The 21,509-nt window shown below is 42.8% G+C and overlaps 1 protein-coding gene across 2 annotated transcripts in view; it reads left to right on the forward strand.

The window, feature by feature from the left end:
* Positions 1-21,509, forward strand: part of ASIC2 (acid sensing ion channel subunit 2) — a 1,118,261-nt gene that overhangs the window by 572,719 nt on the left and 524,033 nt on the right. The gene's annotated exons all lie outside the window — the stretch shown is intronic.

The following is a 21,509-nucleotide window of genomic DNA, read 5'->3' on the forward strand; positions in this document are numbered from 1 at the left end:
AAAGCCACCTCCTAAATGTTTGCTGGTATTATTCTAGTATTTCCCTCTAAGAATTATGATCTACGTTCAAAAGCCTTAGAAATACATGTTGAAATTATCTAGGACAGGGGTCTCAAACTGATGGCCCTCCAGCTGTTGCGAAACTACAAGTCCCATGAGACATTGCAAGGCTGACAGTTACAAGCATGATTCCCACAGGCACTGGCATGGGCGTAGCATAAGGGGTTGCAGGGGTCACAATCGCAACCCCGCCCCTAGCTCCAGGGGGCCCCTGAAGCCTCCCTGTCATATTATCATATGCTCCACAAAATACAGCGCCAATCTGCCCTAGGGCCCTACAGCCATGCTCCAGTACTGGGCTTCTACTTTGACTTCCACAGTCCACACCCGTCTGTTCCCATTGGCTGGGGAGAAGCTGTGAGCCATTTCCTGAATGGAGAGGAGCACAAGGTGAGAACAGCCCAGGATGGCGAAGTGTCTGTGCTGTGTGCTGGCAACATGGAATGGTAACCAAGCTCAGGGAGGCAAGAGGAGCAGAGTACCGTCCTGTAGCTATGATGGGACCGATATCACTGGTGAGGTATGACACTGCTCAGTGTCTCCTAGTCACCAGCTGGGATTCTATGTACCCACCCCCCACCCGGGGATGTCTACTTACCCCACTTCCCTGAAAACTGGGGAAAAGACACACACCTCTGGGAGGTGACCTTCCCCCAACACCTGCCAACACAGAGAAACCTTCAAAAATTGCTAAAACAAATCCCTTAACACCTCAGGGGGCCCCTGAAGGGCTGCAGGCTCCAGATTTTGTGTCACATGGCTTTGCCCTCTCAGATCTAAGTTGCCCCAAAGCCCCCTGACCACCCCATCCACCCTATGCCCAGCTGCTGAGCTCCTTTCCCATTACAGCACTCTATACTGTTCCTCCTCCGCAGGGCTGAAATCACATTCCTTTACAACACAGCCAGTTAGCCATGATCTGCACAGGGTGTATCTGCCTATTGCAAGTACACTGCCGTTCCTACCAGTGAATTTCACAGGTCAGAATAGCAACATAAAGCCCAGATACACCCTGTGAGGGCTTGACAGACTGTGTGTAAAGGAATGTGGTCCCAGCCCTGTGTAGTGTGGGGGGGGTGCTGTATACAGTGCTGGGATGGGAAAGGAGCTCTGCCAAGTGACCTGCTAGGGGTCTCTATCCTCTGGTTCTCCAGTGGTGATCCCCGTCCTCTGATTCTTCAGTGGTAATTCCTGTCCTCTGCTGTAAAGAGGAACTCTGGGAACTCAAAACTCTTAAGCCACTTTGAGTATCTTGGTGTACGGTGGATGTATCTGCACGCACGTTGGAAGTAGGGGGGGGCAGGTCAATTTTTGCATCGGGCCCACGAGCTTTAAACTACGACTCTGGGCAGAGGCATGATGGGAATTGTTTTGCAACAGCTGGAGGGCCACCAGTTTGAGACCCCTGATCTAGGACTTTAGTCATATAGTCAGTAAAAGTAAACAATATGTCAAAAATGAAATAGTAATTGAATACTTGTCTCATGGCCCACAATATGAAAAAAACTTAGATTGTAAAGAAAAATATAAAAAAATGGATCACTAATCAATACCCCTACCCAGTAGCTCTGACCAAACTCTAACCACCCTAGAGATCTATAGCTCGGAAGATGGTGCTATGCCCCATACCTTATCAGCCATCTATCAATTGTTGATCACACCACCAGATAACCATCATCTCCGTTGCCTAGATAAGTGGGAAGGAGATCTTCAGTGCACTTTTACGATGCGTCAAAAACAAAACATCCTCCATTTCACATATAAATCCTCAATCTGCTCGAAAACGCAAGAGACTAACTATAAAATAGTTACCAGATGGTAAAATACCCCTGCAAAGTTGCAAAAGATCTTTCCCTCTGCCACAGACCATTGTTGGAGATGTCAGAGAGAAAGAAGAACGATCCTCCACATTTTCTGGACTTGTCCCATGTTGGAGATGTTTTGGAAAACCATTCAGCAGATGATGCAGAAGTTCACTGAATACCCCATTCAAGCAGACCCGGCCCTTTTCCTGCGCCATGCCTCTGACAAATCCCGAAAGGCGTATAAAAAATCACTAATCCCACATCTATTTGACGCAGCAAAGGCTTGCATTCCCTTATACTGGAAGTCCACACAATCTCCACCTATTAGTTTATGGCTCAGAAAGGTTGAGGAAATCAAAAAAATGGAGGACCTAATCCTCACGGCCCATCACCAAAATGAACGGTTTACCAAGATGTGGTCCATCTGGAATATTTTCATCTTTTCAGATGAAGGTCGGGCTCTTTTTGGGAGTGATACACCAGTTTAAAATTGTCCCATTTCCGAGCAACTTATAGTCAATTGGGCTATGGATGCCGGTCGACTGGACCAGTGGGTGCACTTACTAGGAAATGGGTGCGCGCGTTGCCTCCCTGTGCCCCATTTCTTCCCCTCCCTTCTTCCCCATTCCTTCCTTTCCTGCCTCTTTTCTCCTCTCTTCTCTTCTTTTCTCTCTGTCTCTCCTTCTTTGTCTTTACTAGTGTTGGTGCATGGGGATTCACGGAATCTCTCAAGGGTACAAATAGACCTTCGGAAGTAAGATACCTTCCGTCGCAGCTAAAGTTACAGATGGCATTGTTTATAGTACCAAAGACCGCTGCAATCTCTTTATAATTGTACTTCTCATTACTATCAAGTTTGGTACTCAGCTCATATTATACTATGAGATGTCTTTCCTTTTATTTATTTTTTCTGTTTTTCCATATATGACTTTGAGATGTTGTATTTCGAGTATCTTTGCCCACTCTATAAATAAAGATTTGAAAAAAATGGATCACTTCCTGCTCCCAAGCCACCTAGGCTGTTCAGATCAAATGCATCTGGGTAGAAAAATACAATTGGGCTTCCTTACTCTTAATCTGTAAGTCCTGGATTGACTGGAGGACGTGGATGAAGAGGCCTGATGATACCAATCTCCAAAAATACATCTATATGGCCTAAACAGGTTGGTTACGTGCTGGAGATGCATTGCTTACATATTTATCATCACATTGTTCATTTTTCCTAGCCACTCTTTGCTTTTTGACTATGATGTGGGGCCATCAATTTGACTAAGTACTGTTTTCTTCTAGACTTTAGGTCCACTTAAAGCAAGACAATAAAACCTGATTTGACAATCTCTCTCCCCCATTGTACAGAGGCCAATGTGATCAGCTTTTTTTCAATTAATATGTATAGTTCAGAATCAAATAAACTAGGAATAGTCTTTGTATATTTCCTGGGAGATATTGTGGATAAATAGTACTGTTTTATTTGCTTGTCCCCCTGTGCCCCTAATAGACACAGGGTTACTTAGACTTAAGAGGGACATGGGGGGGCTGAAACAAAGGTTTCCCAATTCTCTCCAAAATCCCCTGTCTCGGCTAGGTTTGTCACAGTTCCCATTTGTATCTGTCACCATATAAGCATTATTTAATAAAAAAAAAAACAAAAAAAAAAAAAAACACTAACATAAATGTATACAAAATGTATTTCATATTACTAATATTTCATAGAAATACATGCAAATTACAATTTCACAGATGAACATCATTGACTTTGTACAATGAAAAGTGATCCTATGTACCTATGATCTGTCTCATGGGGTGTCACAGACAAGTCAATATAGAACATCCCTTTATGATACAGTATATTAAAAAGCAAGGTAAATCTTGACCTGCCATCCATGATGTGACAGGCAGCATCTGAATTATCTCTTTTTTTTTTTTTTTTTATCTCTTTGATCTGTTGTATCAAAAGGCACAAGAGGCCATTGATCTTCTTTCCTGCAGATGAAAACAAAACACGATTCACCTGTCTTAGTTGCTGATCACTTATAAGGAATGTCAATTTCATAGCAAGTAGTCTTACGGTAAAACAAAAGGCTACAATTTTACAGTACAAGCATTGGAATAGAGAGATTATTACCTAGATAGTATAACACTGCTGCTGAGAATCTCTGTAGTTATAGGCTGAAGAATTGGTGTACTTGTAAAGATAAAGTACAAATGGCCCAGTGCTGTCAATGTTGTAAGGGTCAGTGTAAATTTATGTTTGTTGCTAGCAAAACTAATATTACCTCTATTAACGTCAAGTTAATGTAATGTACCCCCCCCCCCCATGTGAATGTACTTATACGTGAATGAATGTTATATATTCTTCACCTTCGTTATAAAATGATTTTTTTTTTTTTTTTTGGAAAAAAATCTTTATTGAGTTTTACAGCTTTAAACAAAACTACAATAGGATTTGCTGTAAACTGGCCATGCAGGGCCGTGCAACAAAACACAAATGCTTCTAACTATCTAATGATCCCCCCAGATGCAGGTTAAGGGTTCAGTTTCAGAGTTAGATTTGCAGGTTGTTGAATTAAGTTAAAATTGAAGGTTAAAGTGGTTGTATACCCATTCCGATGACTTTTATTTCAATTGACAATTGCAGGTTTCTAAACTAGTTGCGCTATATGAATGTCCTCCTACCTGCTTGCCTTGCGTGTATCCTGTATATTTCTCACTAATGACGTCACGCGCGCATGCGCTGTATGTCCTATTTTTCCGGCAAGCAGAGACCCTTCCAGAAAAATGTAGGGTTTATATCGGGGCTGCGTCATTTCCTAGTGTCGACATCAGCCCCCACATTCCGTGATACTTGCTTATAGTTTTTCCGTATTGTTAAGAGGCTTGGATACCGCTATTACTGCGCATGCACTGGATTATGGAGAGGAAAGTCTACTGCGGGTGGAAATCATTTAGAAACCAGACGCAGAAGACCACAGTTACTATGGCGCCAGCTAAGATCGAGGATGAGCGTTTCTAATATAAATGAAAAATGACAGTAAGAATGACTTTTGGGCATACTCTTGGTGTCCATTTTATTGTTAATTCATACTTACATTTGAATATTGTTTAAATCTTGTATCTTTGAGAGAGTTTACTACCGCTTTACGTGTAAGACTTAGGTCTAAGGATATTTATTGAGAGGAGGATTAGAACCCCTTTCAGACTTGTATTGCTGCTTGTACCCTTGTTAGGGAGATTCGCCCCCTCTATTTGTCCTGTTTGTCATCATCACTGAGAGTATAAGTGAAAGAAAATTCCAAATTTTGAGATGTCCCCAGAAGGGCAGTAGAAGGGAAATGAGTGATTAGTGAGTCCCTAACTTTGGAGGGAATTCCTCTCACTTCTTGTTGTGTCCATGGGGGAGATTTACTAAAACTGGAGCGTGCACAATCTGGTGCGGGTCTGCAAAGAAACCAATCAGCTTTCACATTTTATTGTCAAAGCTTAAGGCTGGGTTCACACTATTTCTTCATGTGGCTCACAGCAGGGGTCTGGTGCGTCCCCGTTCACTGTTTCAGGTCAGATTTCAGCCCGAATTTTGGCCTGAAACGGACCAAAAGATGCACAGGACCCCTGTGCAAATTTGCACCAGAGCCGCAGTGGAGACATGTGAACAGGTTCCATAGAGAGCTGGTCACCATCTCCTACCATGCGATTGGATGCAGAGAAAAACGCATCCAATTCGCATAGGTGTAAACCCACCCTAACTGAATAAGCTGAATTTAGAAGCTGATTGGCTACCATGCACAGCTGCACCAGATTCTGAGTACTCCTGTTTTCGTAAATCTCCTCCTATGAGACAAGAAGTGAAGGGAAATTGCCTCAGTGGAGCACAGATGGGAAAACAACTGATGGGTTATAACCCCCTTTACTCTATCCAAAATAAAAAAAAGGTTTTGCCTTTAGTTCTACTTTTAAAGGGGTTGATTTACTAAAGGCAAACAGGCTGTTCACTTTGCAAGGGAGGTTGAATTTTGCGTTAACATTTTTTTCCCCAGAGCTCAGTGAATGAGGTGAAGCTCTGCTGACTTCCATCATCCAATCTTGTCCAAGCAAAAATGCTGTTTGTTTTATTTATTTATTTATTGCTTGCACTTGATTGGTTATTATTTGTAAAGTGGAATTTCACTACATTCACTAAACTCTGGGGGTAATTCCCATGCACAGTGCAACTTCGCTTTCTAAGTGAGCATTCTAGTTGCCTTTAATAAATCAGCCCCAAAGAGTCAGTGGGGTTGATTTACTAAAACTGGAGAGTGCAAAATCTGGTGCAGCTCTACATAGAAATAAGCTTCTGTGCTTTTTTGTTAAAGCTTAAGTGAAGAAGTTGAAGTTAGAAGCTGATTGGCTACCATGCTCAGCTGCACCAGATTCTGAGTTCTCCAGTTTTAGTAACGCAACCCTTGTGACTGTTACCTTTTTGGGCATTACCTATTATCTATAAGTGTAATAAGTGTGAAAGAAATGCCATTGCTTTATGAAGACAGTGTTTTCCACATTGGTGTACCACCACCATTACCTGTTGTGTTGGAGCATCACCTGTGCTGTTGAAAGACAACACAATTGCCACCCAACTATACTACCAGTACTCAGTCAGCATAGACTTTTCACTGGTTCCCACAGACGCAGTTTATTGGTTATCCAGTCTTTTCCTTTCTGTGCTTGCACCAGTGGCAGTTGTCAATTGAATGAGCATATTCTCCCAAAATCTACCTGAGGTTCAGGCAAGATTTTAGATGACACACCTGAGGATTCAAACACTGATCGAAGATTGGTGTCTTTGAATAAGTAGAAGTATAACATTTACCTAGAGATATATAGACTTACATTCTATATTCTTTTCTTTGGACCCCTAGAATCCTCCCTGTATGTGTTATGTCCTGATCACCATTAGAGCTCCCCTGTTTTTTTTTTTTTTTTATCTCCCACTGTGCTTTTTACTGGGGGGGGGGGCGGGGTTACAGGGGAACTGGACACCCCAGACATTATATTGACTGTTCAAACTCACATGTAAGTGATATGTTCATGATGAACGTGTATCATTATGTGTTTGTTTTAGATATGTATGTAGTTGTAATTGTGGTACTTGTCTCTATTTCAACATGGTACAGTTTTCACTCCTGATGAAGTGGGTCAACTGACCTTAGAAAGGTGTTCATAATTTACCAGGGCCCCATCACCGCAATGAGAAGTCCTAGCATGTTCTTAATTTGTTTTACAATCTTGAGTGCAAATATTAACGGATGTGATAATCCACTAGGCTAGCCTACATTTTCATTTCGTATTCTGCAATGCCCAGCCATGAAATTTGCAGTCAGTGTCCTCAACCACTGTCCTAAAATTAAACCAGAACCAGATGGAAAGTTGGGGAGATAAAACAAACTATTTTAATCCAGTCACATGTTCACTCACCTCCCCCACCCCTCCTATCCAGACCTGGATAGAACTCTATGTTGGGACAGAAGAGGCCGGAGAGGCATTCAACAAGCCCAATGGTATATTGGGCTTGTTGAATGCCTCTCCAGCCTCTTCTGTCCAAGCATAGAGTTTGGCGCATTGAATTGTAGGACATGTTTTGAAAAGAGGCCTGGAATGCAGTATATGGGAAAGAAGTGGTACGTTTTTAAGATAAATGAGCACATCCCGGCATCTTCTGTCGGTGAAAGCTCTGCAGAGAATGATTTTAAAATGACAAAAGTGAATTAACCCTTTTGGCATAATATTAGTCCACATATGGACCCTGCTCGTCATAAAATCTTCATACAACTACTATAGAATTAATTAATGGCCCTGCATTCTCCTGTGATCTGCACTGTGTGGTCTACTGGGAGCCACACAGCCTCTTTATACATTTATTGGTTTTAACCGGGATTGGAGGAGGGAGTGCTAGGGGGTGAGGCTCTATAAAGAAGCTAAAATTGCATTTATCCATTAAGCTAATACTAATAGTCCACATCTGGAACCTTCTCATCCCACAGACACCCTCTCTACTACTATAGAGGTCATTCACATCTGGGAATTATCCTTTCATCTCAGGGAATTTCTAGCTTACTGGAAAATCTTCCATGTTAACCTTTATAATACATATTTATCTCATCCCATGTCCAGTCTCTTTGCTTGAGGAAATCTTGCCACTGATGACAGCCCTATGCTTTCCCAAAAATGCCAGCCATCGTAGAACCTATTAAGCTTGACTGCAATAGAAATCTCTGAACAAACTCTTCTTTGCTAGTTCTTTGCTCTTTTTTTTTTTTCATATGAGTACAGAGATGTTGAATTTGTGAAATCCAGAAAATCTCTGTACAAATGAAGAAAACCAGAAATATTGAAAAAGGCTTTATACATATTCAAGAGACCTGTTAAGTTTTTTGAGTCTATGCTACAAGAGATCTGTGTGACTTGGAAGGCTTTGTAAACTTACAAGTAGGTATTAGAAGTCACATTATTTTATGAGAGCGTTTTGCAGCTTTCGGCGTATACCTCATTTCCGAGTCAGCAAACATGACCCAGGCCAGGCAGACACTGTACATCATAGGGAGATCTTGCATGCACTGCTGTCTCCATTTATGAAGGAAGCCGGGCAGATGGTGGGGGGGAAAAGATAGAAACAAGTGGGTTTAGCAATAAATCTAATTAGCAAGATTGCATTAAGCAGGTAGTGAAGACACAGCCTGGAAGGGGGCATTTGGTGGGAGCGGCAGGTGGGAACCATGGTAAAGTAATATGAAAGACTGCTTGCTGAATCTTCCTGACAGGCTCTGCAAGCTGTGTTGGATTTCAATCCCCAAACTCACATTGATCACAGAAAACGTGCGTGTATTTAAACAGCTGGATTCACTATATAGTCTGATCTTCTGTGAAAAGTTGATATTAGAATTATTCATTGGTTATTTTATGTATTCAGATAAATCTGTTAGAGCTTAACAATTCTCATTAAATATATGCACAGGCATACATATCTGTCACTACAGCACAAAGATCACCTGTGATGTATAATTGAGGGTATACCCCTTCCGTGGTACAAGTAGTTTGAAAGCTGAGATGTTTTGTTGTTTTAGATCCATGCAGTGCTGTCACTATCAGTTCTACTGTTAGATACTGCAGTATGTGCTTGCTCTAAAACAGTGTTTCTCAACCTTTTTTGACTCAAGTCACCCTTTAAAATCCTGCACAATTTCAAAGCACCCCATTCTAAAATGTAAAAAAAAACTAAACTAATGCCGCGTACACACGACCGGACTTTCCGTCAGAAAAGGTCAGACGGAATCATTCCATCGGATATTCCGATCGTGTTTGGGCTTCATCTGACTTTTACTTTCGAAAATTCTGACGGACCTAGAAATAGAACATGTTTTAAATCTTTCCGACGGAATCAATTCCTATCGGGAAAACCGTTCGTCTGTATGCTATTCCGACAGACCAAAAAACGACGCAAGGGCAGCTATTGGCTACTGGCTTTTGAACTTCCTTTATCTAGTCCCATCGTATGTCATTGCGTTCTAAACGATCGGACTTTGGTGTGATCGTGTGTAGGCAAGTCCGTTTCCGCGGAACTCCGTCGGAACAACCGTCAGTTTACTCTGACGGAAAAAACGGTCGTGTGTACACGGCATAATAACATAACACAACAACATCCACAGACGTAGGACACCAAACATTGGAGGTGATTTATTCCTCCACCTTTTCAAACTGATTCTGACTAGTATTCCAGTGTCTCTCTTCTCCCTCAGTTTCTCTCCCTTACTCAGCTAATTTGACCCCAGTGCAGACAGAGGGGGCAAACAAGGAGGCCTATAGAGGTGCCTGACGTCCTTCATATCAACCAATAATGTAATTGGTTGTCAAGATGCTGGCAGGGTGTAATGGTGCACAATGAAAACCTGTGGCTTTGTGTAATTAATAGGAAAGCTTCATCCACCTGCTGGCTTGTATACAACTTTTTAGCAATGTTTAGGCATTTTGCCAAGGCACCCCTAAAGAATCCTGAAGGCACCCCATCCCCTGGGTACCCTGTTCGAAAAAGGCTGCTATAAAACACTGGCTGAGGCAGTCACTCTGCGAAGATTAAACATAAATTATATTTGTTTGTTTTCCAGTATTGGGGATTTGGACAGGTATGGAGAGGAATTATCTGCCCATAGGGTACAGAAGACCGCATTATAAATTTTTACAGAAGCACAGAGTAGCCCGGATTCTCCTCTTCTCTAGTCCCTCTTTTGTGCTCCTGGGCCCTTCCTCTTGTCCAGTGCCCCCACAGCAAGCAACTTGCTATAGGGGCACCTGAGCCGAGTCAAAGCTCCCTGTGTCCATTCAGACATGGAGCCCTGACCCAGCCCTGCCCCCTCTCTCTCCCCTAATTGCCTAGCTGACTTTGATTGACAGCAGCAGCAGCCATTGGCGCCACTGTTGTGTCTCAGCCAATCAGGAGGGAGAATCTCGGACACCTGAGACACTCGTGGACATCGCTGGCAAGGGAGGGACCTCAGGTAAGTTTTAGGGGGGCTGAGGGGGCTGCTCCACACAGAAGGATTTTTATCTCAATGCATAGAAATGCATTAAAGTGGATGTAAACCCTTACATATACCCAATGAAGTGAACAGCCTCAGATGATACACAGAGATGAACAAATTTCCCTACATAAGTTTTACATCTGCTATCTTCACCTTTATATACTGTTTAGAAAGTGCACCTTGTGTTAGATTTTTCTCTTCCTGGTTCCCCTGTAGGAGTAGATTATTGTTAGACACTGTGAGACAGCTGATTGGAGGAAAGGCGCACACCCCCTCCCCACACATGCAAACGTCGCCTGTGTATAGTTTAGCACTCTGCTAATCTATTTATAGCAATCTCCCCCCGACACACACTTTTATCACCCGTCTCAGAGAGCTTGTCAAAAATCATCAGGCTGATAACAGAGGAGGAAAAAGTTACGGGACTCAGTGCTTTGAAGAGAAATAAGAAAACACTGCAGATATATGTACTCAGCTCAAATATCATGAATCAGGTTTAGGTCCACTTTAAGATAAAAAACCTTCTGCCTTTGAAGTTAAGAAACTTAGCAATAAAAGTTTGGGGGGCTCCTACTGGTGGAAGTTTTGCTGGTATGCAGTGAGCTCTCTCCACTGCAAATATCACAGAGAAAGCCTCCCTGCCAAAGGATTTAGTCAGGAGGATCTCCAAATACTCAGCTGGGTTGTTACCTTCTATTTTCTCTGGGAGTCCAATGAACTGGAGGTTGCAGCGTCTCAGACGATTCTCCATATCGTCCTGGTGTGCATGGAGTTGGTGTATTTGCTGCTGTAAGTCCTCTGTGGTATTTCGTAGAGGGTGCAGGATATCTTCCGCTGCGCCAATACGTGTCTCTGCCTCTGTGAACCAATCTTTAACTTTAGACAAATCTTGGCGTAATAGAGATATGTCTATTTTACCTCGTCTATTTTTGCGGTGTGTCCCCTGGAGAGTAGCTATTGCATCTAATACCTTAGCAGCGTCCGCGTGTTGTTGCTCTGCGGCAGAGCACATGTCAGCACCATCTTTGGCCTGCTGGTCTTTCTCTTGATGGCGGTATTTCGCTAGTTTATCCACCGCCTCTGTAGTTCTTTTAGGTCAGTGGTTCTCAACTCCAGTCCTCGGGACCCACCAACAGGCCAGATTTTAAGTATTACCTTGGGGAGTTGCAGACTCGAATACTGCAATCACTGAGCAGCAAGTGATATCACCTGTGATGTATTTCAGCTATCTTGCAAACCTGGCCTGTTGGTGGGTCCTGAGGACTGGAGTTGAGAACCACTGTTTTAGGTGGTGACATGTTCCTGACCTGCTCCCGGGTTTAATACACGTGTCGGTGAGTATACAGGCTGGTTTGCATACAGGATAGTAATTAGGATAGGCGGCAAGAGGAGCTCATTCTACCTGCATCCTACTCCATCGCTCTCCAGGCCACGCCCCCAAACCTTCTGCCTTTACTACCACTTTAAGTTTGCCAATGAAATACTTTGGTGCCAGAAAATTTGGGTAACTTAAAAATTGTATATAGACATCAATGATGTTCCCTATCACTATCTTATACCACTATAAGGCTCCAGTCACACTGGGCATTTAACCTGATGTACAGGATTCCAGAGTTTAGCTGAGGGCAGAGCGCACAGGTGCACCATCCAGCCCCGCTGCCGGCATATGGTCAAACTGTATGGCAGACAGCTGCTGAGGCACCTAGCTGTATGAATGTTAAGGAAGTATGGGCACAGGGACACATGCCCAGAATGCAAGAATTCCAAGCATTCCTCCCTGGGTGCATAATGCCCTAAACGTACATACCGCTATGTGCCTCATCCACCCACATCAGCTGTCAGCTTCTCATAGCGTTTGACAGGCCACCAGCAGTGAGGCTGGATGGAGCACCTATGTCCTCTGCCCAAAGTTAAACATCAGAGTCTCATGAATCAGGGCTAAGTGTGCATGGGGCCTAAGGCACTATAAGTCAGAGGGAGAGTTTTGTCTGACCATGGTCCAGGAATGGTGTGAGACATTGTGGAAAATGTATTAAATAAATGGAAAAAGTTCACTAAGCAAAGTGAATTTTCACTTTGTGAGGAATTTTCCGCTTACCTTTGCAAAGAATGCCCAATCACATGCAGGGAAAACATGATTAGATTATATAAATCCACGCAGCTTGACCTCATTCTCTAAACTAAGTAAAACTTCCCTTGCAAATGAAGATACAAAACACCTTTAGTAAATCAACCATGTTGCATTCACCTTGCCTTATTGCTTAAGCGGTTGGAGCAGCTGCATATCTACTACCAGAGATATGTGAACTCTCTAAATAAGGCTCATTACAATCTCACAAACCTCTAAAAAGTAGCGTTCTCTTACAAAAAAACTCCGGTCCCAAATGTTTGCAATTAATCTAGAGGGCTAAAAAGACAAACTTGTATAACATTCCATGTAAATATTTGCAAATGCCACCAGCTGCTTTTTCAGGCTCAAGCTGCAAAACAGATGAAGGGACCTGCAATTTTTGAAAATAACACTGCGGTGTGAGGTACAGATTAGGGACAAAGACAGATAGGGTGCCATTTACTGATGTACGGTTTCTCTAGCATTGATTGGATTAGCAGCAGCTAATTGCTATTATCACGACTGTAACATTTGCAAAGTGATAAAAGACCATTTATAAATAAACATGGTATGCCATTTTCAGGTCATTATGCCAAGAGGGAGGTGGTACATGTTGAAATGGAAACTTGCTATTATAATAGCATTGCCCTTTACTTGATAATATCCAAACATCAGTAAATATATTGTTCTATGTATTATGGTTTAGTTGCCTACTTTAGCCTGGCTAAGCGTAGTATCAAGTGGATCTGAACCCAGAAACCAAAAAGTGAAATATATTGCAGCTTACCAGTCCTTAGAGCAGGTGGTGCATTCATTTACATTTTTTAGGCTAAGAACATTTTTCAGTAAGTACTCTTCGGAATCCAATTGTTATAATGGTGACCATCCCCTCCTGAGACCCCTGCGCCTGGCCTGAAGACCGCAGACAATCTTTGTCAGATAGCAGAACTCACCAAACACTTGAGATCCATGAATGTCTTACTGCACATGAGTCAAACAAAAGGCCCAAGGGCCCTATTCGGCCCTCCAGGCCTTATCATGTGGCCCTTTCACCCAGTTTCGCAGCCGGAACATGGCGGAACTCCTTTGCCACCACTTCCGACTCTCACTCTTCGCTCCTGCTACTCGCTGCCACTGGTAAACACAGAAGCCTTCTGTGATTACAAGGGAAAGCTTTGCTCAGCAGCCGGATGTAACAACCCCACGGCGGGGATGAGTCTCCAGGAAGTGAGAGAACGATCTCCCTGCAAGGCACACCACCTACATAGAGAGGTAGTAGAACCAGGCCAGGTAGGAGAGATCGTTGCAAGGAAACTTGGGGGGGGGGTTCGGTTTAGGTTGCACACCCTGCACTCTACACAGCACACCCCTGAACCCTGCATTCTGTACATAATGCACCCCTGAACTCTGCACTCTGTACCTAGTGGACCCCTAAACTCTGCACTCTGTACCTAGCACACTCCTGAACCCTGCACTCTGTACGTAGTGCACCCACAGATACAACTGGCCCATGCAATACAATACAATGCTGTAGACTTGATATAGAATGTTTTGCGGTCCAAAAAGGAGTATTGGTTTCTCCTAGCCCCTGTGTGTGTCTTGTAGGTGGAAGGATTACCAAAGCTCACACACAGAAAAAGGAAATTACCTCACAAGAAGGGGAAGGGTAAAAAAAAACGAAAAACATTTAACCAGAAAACAACATAAGCACTATAAACAAATGCAACTGCATTTTCTATACACTGAGAAGGCCGCACAAGTACAGCAAAATCATTTTCTGATCTTGCTGGGAATGCAGTGATCTTGTCCATTCCTGTTAGCTGAACTGAATGCACAAGCAGTGCTCCTATCCTTTTGTAAACTACTTAAACTACTAATCCCCCCATCCCCCACATGTAATGGAAGGAAGAAATGTGTGAAGTTCGGCCTAATGACAACCATGGTTTTCTCCATAGATACAGTGGAATGAACGTAGACATTTTAGGAAAGTGTGTTGGTCATAGGATTACCTGATGAAAATAAAGAGGAAAAAAGGCCAGAAAAATAAAAACTAGTACAGCTACCACATCTGAGGACTGGTAAGCTGCAATATATTATTTTTTTTAAATTAGATATACTTTAAAACAATTTTGTACCCTAACTGGGTGACATTTTGTTTGCTAAAAATGAAAAATATAAGTAAACATTTGCCACGTTTTCCATAAAATACTTGTTTTTGCTGTTTTGTCCTCTGGCTTTATATCTCTGCTTATCTAACCTCTATAGGCACTCCCTTACTGCTGTAATGCAGAGAAACTGCCACCTGAAGGACCTTCAGAATCCAACATCCCTTGTCTGGTGTTCCACTGCACTCACTGGTTCAAACTGCCGACCCCACGTCAATACTTTGTTATGAAGGGTCATAGGGGCCAATGGAAGGAACCACCAAGTGCAACAGGGAACCAGACATCACACATTCCTGAAGTGTTGGATTATAAATGCTCTTCAGGCAGCAGTTTTTCTTTCTCAACCAAGCAGCGGCAGGAAAGGTGTATACTATTTTCTTTGTGGGGAATTTTTTAGTTTAGCGAGTTAAATTTGCTTTAAACACAAACTTTACTGAGGAATTGTAGAAACTGCTATTGTTGACTGAAACCAGTGTGCAAATTAGGATCCCTGACTTCACATCTACATCCTGTTCCAGGTCATCATTCTCCATATCTCTAGCATATCACTATTTTCACAGACTAATTTGTCTGCATGCATTGTTCATAATTGTCAAGTTCAGAAAGGGGATCGATTCTTATGAATACCAATGGCTATAATGAGATTCCTGACAATAGCTTTGACAGGAGTCTATCCTAGGATTCTATAGTTATTTATCAAGCATTTAGTAACCACCTACAAACAGCGTAGCCCATTAACCTACCAGGCCTGTTATACATACGTCACAAACTAGAGCTGTAGATCACATTGAGCGTTTAAGCCAGGAACCATGCTTTGTAATTGCTTGGTGGATGGTGGTAATAAACTAACATACAGCAGTGGGGTGATGACAAGCCATATCTGGGTGTAGAAAGACTGGAATGTACATTGCCCCGACTATTGCACCGTCACTCTATGCCAGTGTTTGATCTATTTCCCTCATTATATGCAGTTAAAAAATTAATTTAGCTTCATCAGGAATCATGATGGAAACTGCAGTTCAGTAACAGTTCTAATGTTCCTCTGCTTTATCCAACTGCAGTTTCAAGGACTGTGCTCTTTTGCCAGCTTCTCTCTCGGGTAAACACTTACTTTTCTACTTTGTTTAATCACTGAGATGGTGGAACACACATCTCTGTGTACATTCAAATTAATTGCTCTGCTTTCTTGTGCCTGTCCACATCCGTTTAAAACTGGATGGAGGATTCACAGCATTAATGATAATGTGTTAACAAGGAGTGCATTTTTTTTTCTATTCTTGCCTTCCCAGTATGACCAGAGAAGGAATTCTAATGAATCCCACTCTGCCCTGTCAACCTCTGATCTGATCTCTGTACAATTACTTTATGTTCCCAGTTTTCAGATTACATTATATACATACATGTTATTTCTTTGTGTATAAAGTGCATTTGTGTAGTTATATCACATTAAAAACTAAGTACACTAAGGGATATGTGAAACCATTCACTGTACTGCTGATGTTGTCCAGCAAATACTGTAACTATGATAAGCCTGGATGCCTCAGCCTGGATGTCACACCACTTCCTCAAACTCAATCTATCCAAAACTGATCTCATAATTTTTCCTCCCCCACGTGCCTCTTCCCCTGATTTCTCTGTCAAGATCAATAGCACTGCTATCAGCCCGTCCCCGCACGCCAATGCTCTAGGTGTAACCCCCTGGACTCTGAACTATCCTTTCGGCCCCACGTCCAAACGCTTTCCAAATCTTGCCGTCATAACCTCCGCAACATCTCCAAAATACGACCCTTCCTAATCAATGACACCACAAGGCTCCTAGTTCACTCCCTGGTCATCTCTCGCCTCGACTACTAGAATTCCCTCCTCATGGGATTACCTTTACATAGGCTATCCCCCCTTAAGTCCATCAAGAATGCTGCTGCCAGGCTCATACACCTTACCAACTGCTCAGTATCTACTACCCCTCGCTGTTAATCTCTCCACTGACTTCCACTCACCCAACTAATGTAATTAAAAATTCTAACAACTTACAAAGCCATCCACAACTTGGCCCCCACCCACATCACTAACCTAATCTCAAAATACCAACCTACTCATTCCCTTCGTTCCTCCCAAGACCTCTTGCTCTCTAGTTCCCTTGTAACCTCCTCCCATGCTTGCCTCCAGGACTTTTCCAGAGCCTCTCCCATCCTATGAAACTCCCTACCCCAATCTGTCCGACCATCTCCTACTCTGCTCACTTTTAGACGATCCCTGAAAACACTTCTCTTCAGAGAGGCTGACACGCACCTCGTATGTGAGCCTGACGTGCAGAGGGAGACCTCTCGTACAGCCCTGGTTCCCAGATCACTGGAGTTGAGGACAGTGACCGTAGGAGCACAGTGGGGTATGAGTGCCTGGTGGATTCTCTGGAGCTGGAGATGATGTCCACTGGGAGACACTGGAACTGGCTGGAGTGCCGGGTGCAGGTAAGCTGGATGCAGGTCAGCAGGCTGCAGGTAAGCTGGATGCAGGTCAGCAGGATGCAGGTAAGCTGGATGCAGGTCAGCAGGGTGCAGGTAAGCTGGATGCAGGTCAGCAGGGTGCAGGTGAACTGGATGCAGGTCAGCAGGCTGCAGGTAAGCTGGATGCAGGTCACCAGGATGCAGGTAAGCTGGATGCAGGTCAGCAGGGTGCAGGTAAGCTGGATGCAGGTCAGCAGGATGCAGGTAAGCTGGATGCAGATCAGCAGGGTGCACACAGCAGGCAGAAGCAAGGTCAGACAAGCCGGGTCATACACAGTGGATCAGTTCAACAGAATCGGCAGGCAAGGAATAGTCAAGTTCGGGCTGGTTTCTGGTAACAGGAGATCAGGCAGGCAGGTAAACAGGATCAGAGTTAGGGAAAGCCAGGGTTCAGGATTGTAGACAGCAGCGTGGTCAGAGAGCCAGGTCAGGTGATCGGATGCAGATTACAGGAATAGGTCACAGGTGAAGCTGCAGATCAAACAGCAAGAGCTGAATGGTGGAAGCCCCTCTTAAAGGCCACTGGGCGCCAAAGCCGCATCACTGTGCGTGCGATCTCCGCGATCGGCGCACGCCAGTTCGTTACTGGGAACCTGTTGGTGGGGATGCGCCTGAGCCCTGTTGCAGGTCTGGAAGTAGTATGTCCATGACAGAAGCCTTTCCAGCCCCCACCTAACAAATGTACATTTACTTTCCCCATCAGATCATCCCCCACAGTAATTACCTTTTGTATCACTTGACCCCACCTTCTAGATTGTAAGCTCTAACGGGCAGGGCTCTTTGATTCCTCCTGTATTGAATTGCATTGTAACTGTACACTGTCTGCCCTCATGTTGTAAAGCACTGCGCAAACTGTTGGCGCTATATAAATGCTGTATATTAATAATAAGGTGTGAAAGCCTAAATTTACTCTAGTTGGAGTCTTCTGTAATCTATTGCAGCCAGAATCCTCACTGGGTTGTGCAACATCTTCTCTTTTGGCCTTATGTATCACAATGCAGATTCAAACCTCCAAGGAAATATTTTGTGTGTGTGTGAGAAATGTCTCAGTGCCAACACAACATTAGTCTTTCTTTCTGTACATAAAAGACAGCAAGGAGCCTTCAGTGATTGTTTTTTGGCATTATCCCTTATGCATTACAAACACGTAGGCCAGGGTTTCTCAACCTATCTTCCATGGAAGGGAGGTCGCTAGGGGTTCCTTGAGCAATGATCAATTTTTGCCTCTCAGATATGTTACCACTGACACAATTGATCTTATTCGCTATATGTAAAGGGGCAATTCTTCCCAATGACCATCACACTAATGTATCATGAGTTGTAGATCTAGTAATTTTTAGAAGGGAATCCCTGAGACTGGAAAACTTATAGCAGTTTCCCATAGTATAATATGTCCCTTATTATGGAGCATTACACCAGTTTGGTGAACTACGCCAAAATGGCTACCGCGCCTCTATTTCTATTCGCTGAGCCTACCATCCAATAGCATCCCCCTGAGGAAGACACGTAATTCCCTTTGTCGACACACATTGGAGAGGGGATAGGACGGTGTTGTTGGCAAAAGAAGCTCCCACGCTGTCTGCGAAGACCATTAGGTGGAGCTGCATCCTCACGGGCATACACAGACCTGTTTTTTGGGTGCACTGCAAGCACCTGATGCATGCGAGTACCCATTTGTGGAGCTGTTTTTAAATAAAAGTTTATCAAGTGATATCACACTATCCAGTCTATTCTTTGTTTCCACTACCATGAGGATACCAATTTCAAGGACCCGGGATATTTGAGCAGATGTTCCATAGAGCCCAGGGGTGGCTCCTTAGCGTGTTTAGACCAAACTTAATTGTGTGGTCACACGCTCTATGGTGAGCGCAACCACATAAAGGGGGCACATGAGTGCCATCACTAAATTTAAAGAGGAAGTAAACCCCGATGGATTTACTTCCTCTTTGTTTCCCTGCAAAGGTAAAGCATAATGGGCTACTATGCATTGTCTTTTTGCAAATATCTCCTAAACCGTGCAGGTTTAGGAGATATTTATTGGACCTACAGGTAAACCTTAATCTAGGCTTACCTGTAGGTCAAAGTGGTCTGTAAGGGTTTACAGCCACTTTAAGTTTTGAGCACTTTTCACAAGGACTTTTTTCTGCACAGACCCCATAGGGGAGCTTACAACATTCATTCTATATGGACTTTCACCATTATGCATGTTGTATAAACAATATATAGATATGTTTGAGCACTATGACACTTTATTGATATCATGCTATGCATAATTTTAAATTGATTTATGATTGCACCTTTTATGTATGTATATTTAGCAACAAGTATCATCATTGTTTATAAGCACTATAGCACTATTGATGTATTTTGATTGATTTATGAAATGATTATTCTATCCATACAGCATTAAGCACTTTTATAATATTTTTTAGCACTTTATTGTTTATTTTGATATTTTTTGTACGTCATGGGATTGTGATCAGTGTCAGCAGCTGATATTTGGAGGCAGGTGTAGACACATAAGTGCATCTATATCTTTTTTGTTTTGTATAAGGGCATCTTTATCTTTTCTGTTTGATATTGCCATTATTAGCTCGCAAGCCTTCCTGTTTATTTCAAGGGTTCCTCTATGTTGAAAAGTTTGAGAAAGGCTGTCCTAGGCAAACAAGATTCCAAAATCCAAAGGTTTCCTACCAATGGGAGTAGGGTGGTAATGGCAGGGATATGTAATGCAGTTATGTCTGAAGATATAACACGAAAACCCTGAGCTATCTTTCCTTTATGCATTTCAAATATTAGTTTGATTTTTAGGCTGAACTGTGCCTTAAAACTAAATGTAATAGCTTTCTTTGATAAGCATTTGCCCTGGGGCTTCGAAGTGGGCACCAGCCCTCCAATAAGAAGAAAACCACCAAACACAATAGGGGCCATTAAAAAATTTTAATTTTTTTTAAACAACTGGAATTGTTGCCAATCATGTTTCGCCCTGAATTTTCAGGAACTTTAAACAAGAGATACTAAGAGAGAGTATGTCACTAAGGGGGGAAAGTAAACTGCTATGGGATTCGAGCACATGCAGTCTCTTTGATCAGGGCCTTGCCTTCTTTCAATTCACATCAGTAAAAATACAATAATATAAATTTGTGAAAAATATGTAAATATTGGGGTTGATTTACTAAAACTGGAGAGTGCAAAATCTGATGCAGCTCTGCATGGTAGCCAATCAGCTTCTAACGTCAGCTTTCTTAACCACTTCAGCCCTGGAAGGGTTTACCCCCTTAATGACCAGGCCATTTTTTGCGATACGGCACTGCGTCGCTTTAACTGACAATTGCGCGGTCGTGCAACGTTGTACACAAGCAAAATTAATTTCCTTTTTTTTCCCCCCACAAATAGAGCTTTATTTTGGTGGTATTTGATCACGTCTGCGCTATAAACAAAAAAAGACTTACAATTTTGAAAAAGAAACCAATATTTTTGACTTTTTGCTATAATAAATATAAAAAAAAATAAAAAAAACGAATTTCAGTTTAGGCCAATATGTATTCTTCTATGAATTTTTGGTAAAAAAAAAAATCGCAATAAGCGTATATTGATTGGTTTGCGCAAAATTTATAGCATCTACAAAATAGGGGATATATTTATGGCATTTTTATTTAAAATTTTTTTTTTACTACTATCACTGATTTTTAGCGGGACTGCGACATTGCGGTGGACTGATCGGACACTTTTTTAGGACCAATGACATTTATACAGAGATCCGTGCTAAAAAATAGCCACTGATTACTGTTTAAATGACACTGGCAGGAAAGGGGTTAACACTACTGGGCGGTCAAGGGTTTACATGTTCCCTAGGGAGTTGTTTCTCACTGTGGAGGGAGTGTAGTGACAGGGAGTAGAGAGAGATCGCTGTTCCTGATCACTAGGAACAGACGATCTCTCTCTACTTCCCTGTCAGCACGGGGATCTGTTTGTTTACATTGACTGATCCCTGTTTTGGTTCTCTGTGGAGTGATTGCGGGTGGCTAGCGGACATCGCGGCCGCTAGCCACGCGCATTGGCTCCGGTGTCGTGGCGCATGCACGCCTGCTATCGCTCTTAAAGAGGCAGACGTACACCTACAGTGATTCGCTCAGCCGTGCCAACCTGCCGCAGTGTAATGACAGCGGCTGGTTAGCAAGCAGTTAATCAGGCTTTGACAAAGAAAAAAAAAAACCTGGAAGCTGATTGGTTTCTATGCAGAGCTGCACCAGATTTTGCACTCTCTCTATTTGTAGTAAATCAACCCCATTCTGTTTCTGCCAGAGCTATACATAATT

Source organism: Aquarana catesbeiana, linkage group LG12, assembly GCF_042186555.1.
Source record: "Aquarana catesbeiana isolate 2022-GZ linkage group LG12, ASM4218655v1, whole genome shotgun sequence".
Classification (NCBI taxonomy): domain Eukaryota; kingdom Metazoa; phylum Chordata; class Amphibia; order Anura; family Ranidae; genus Aquarana; species Aquarana catesbeiana.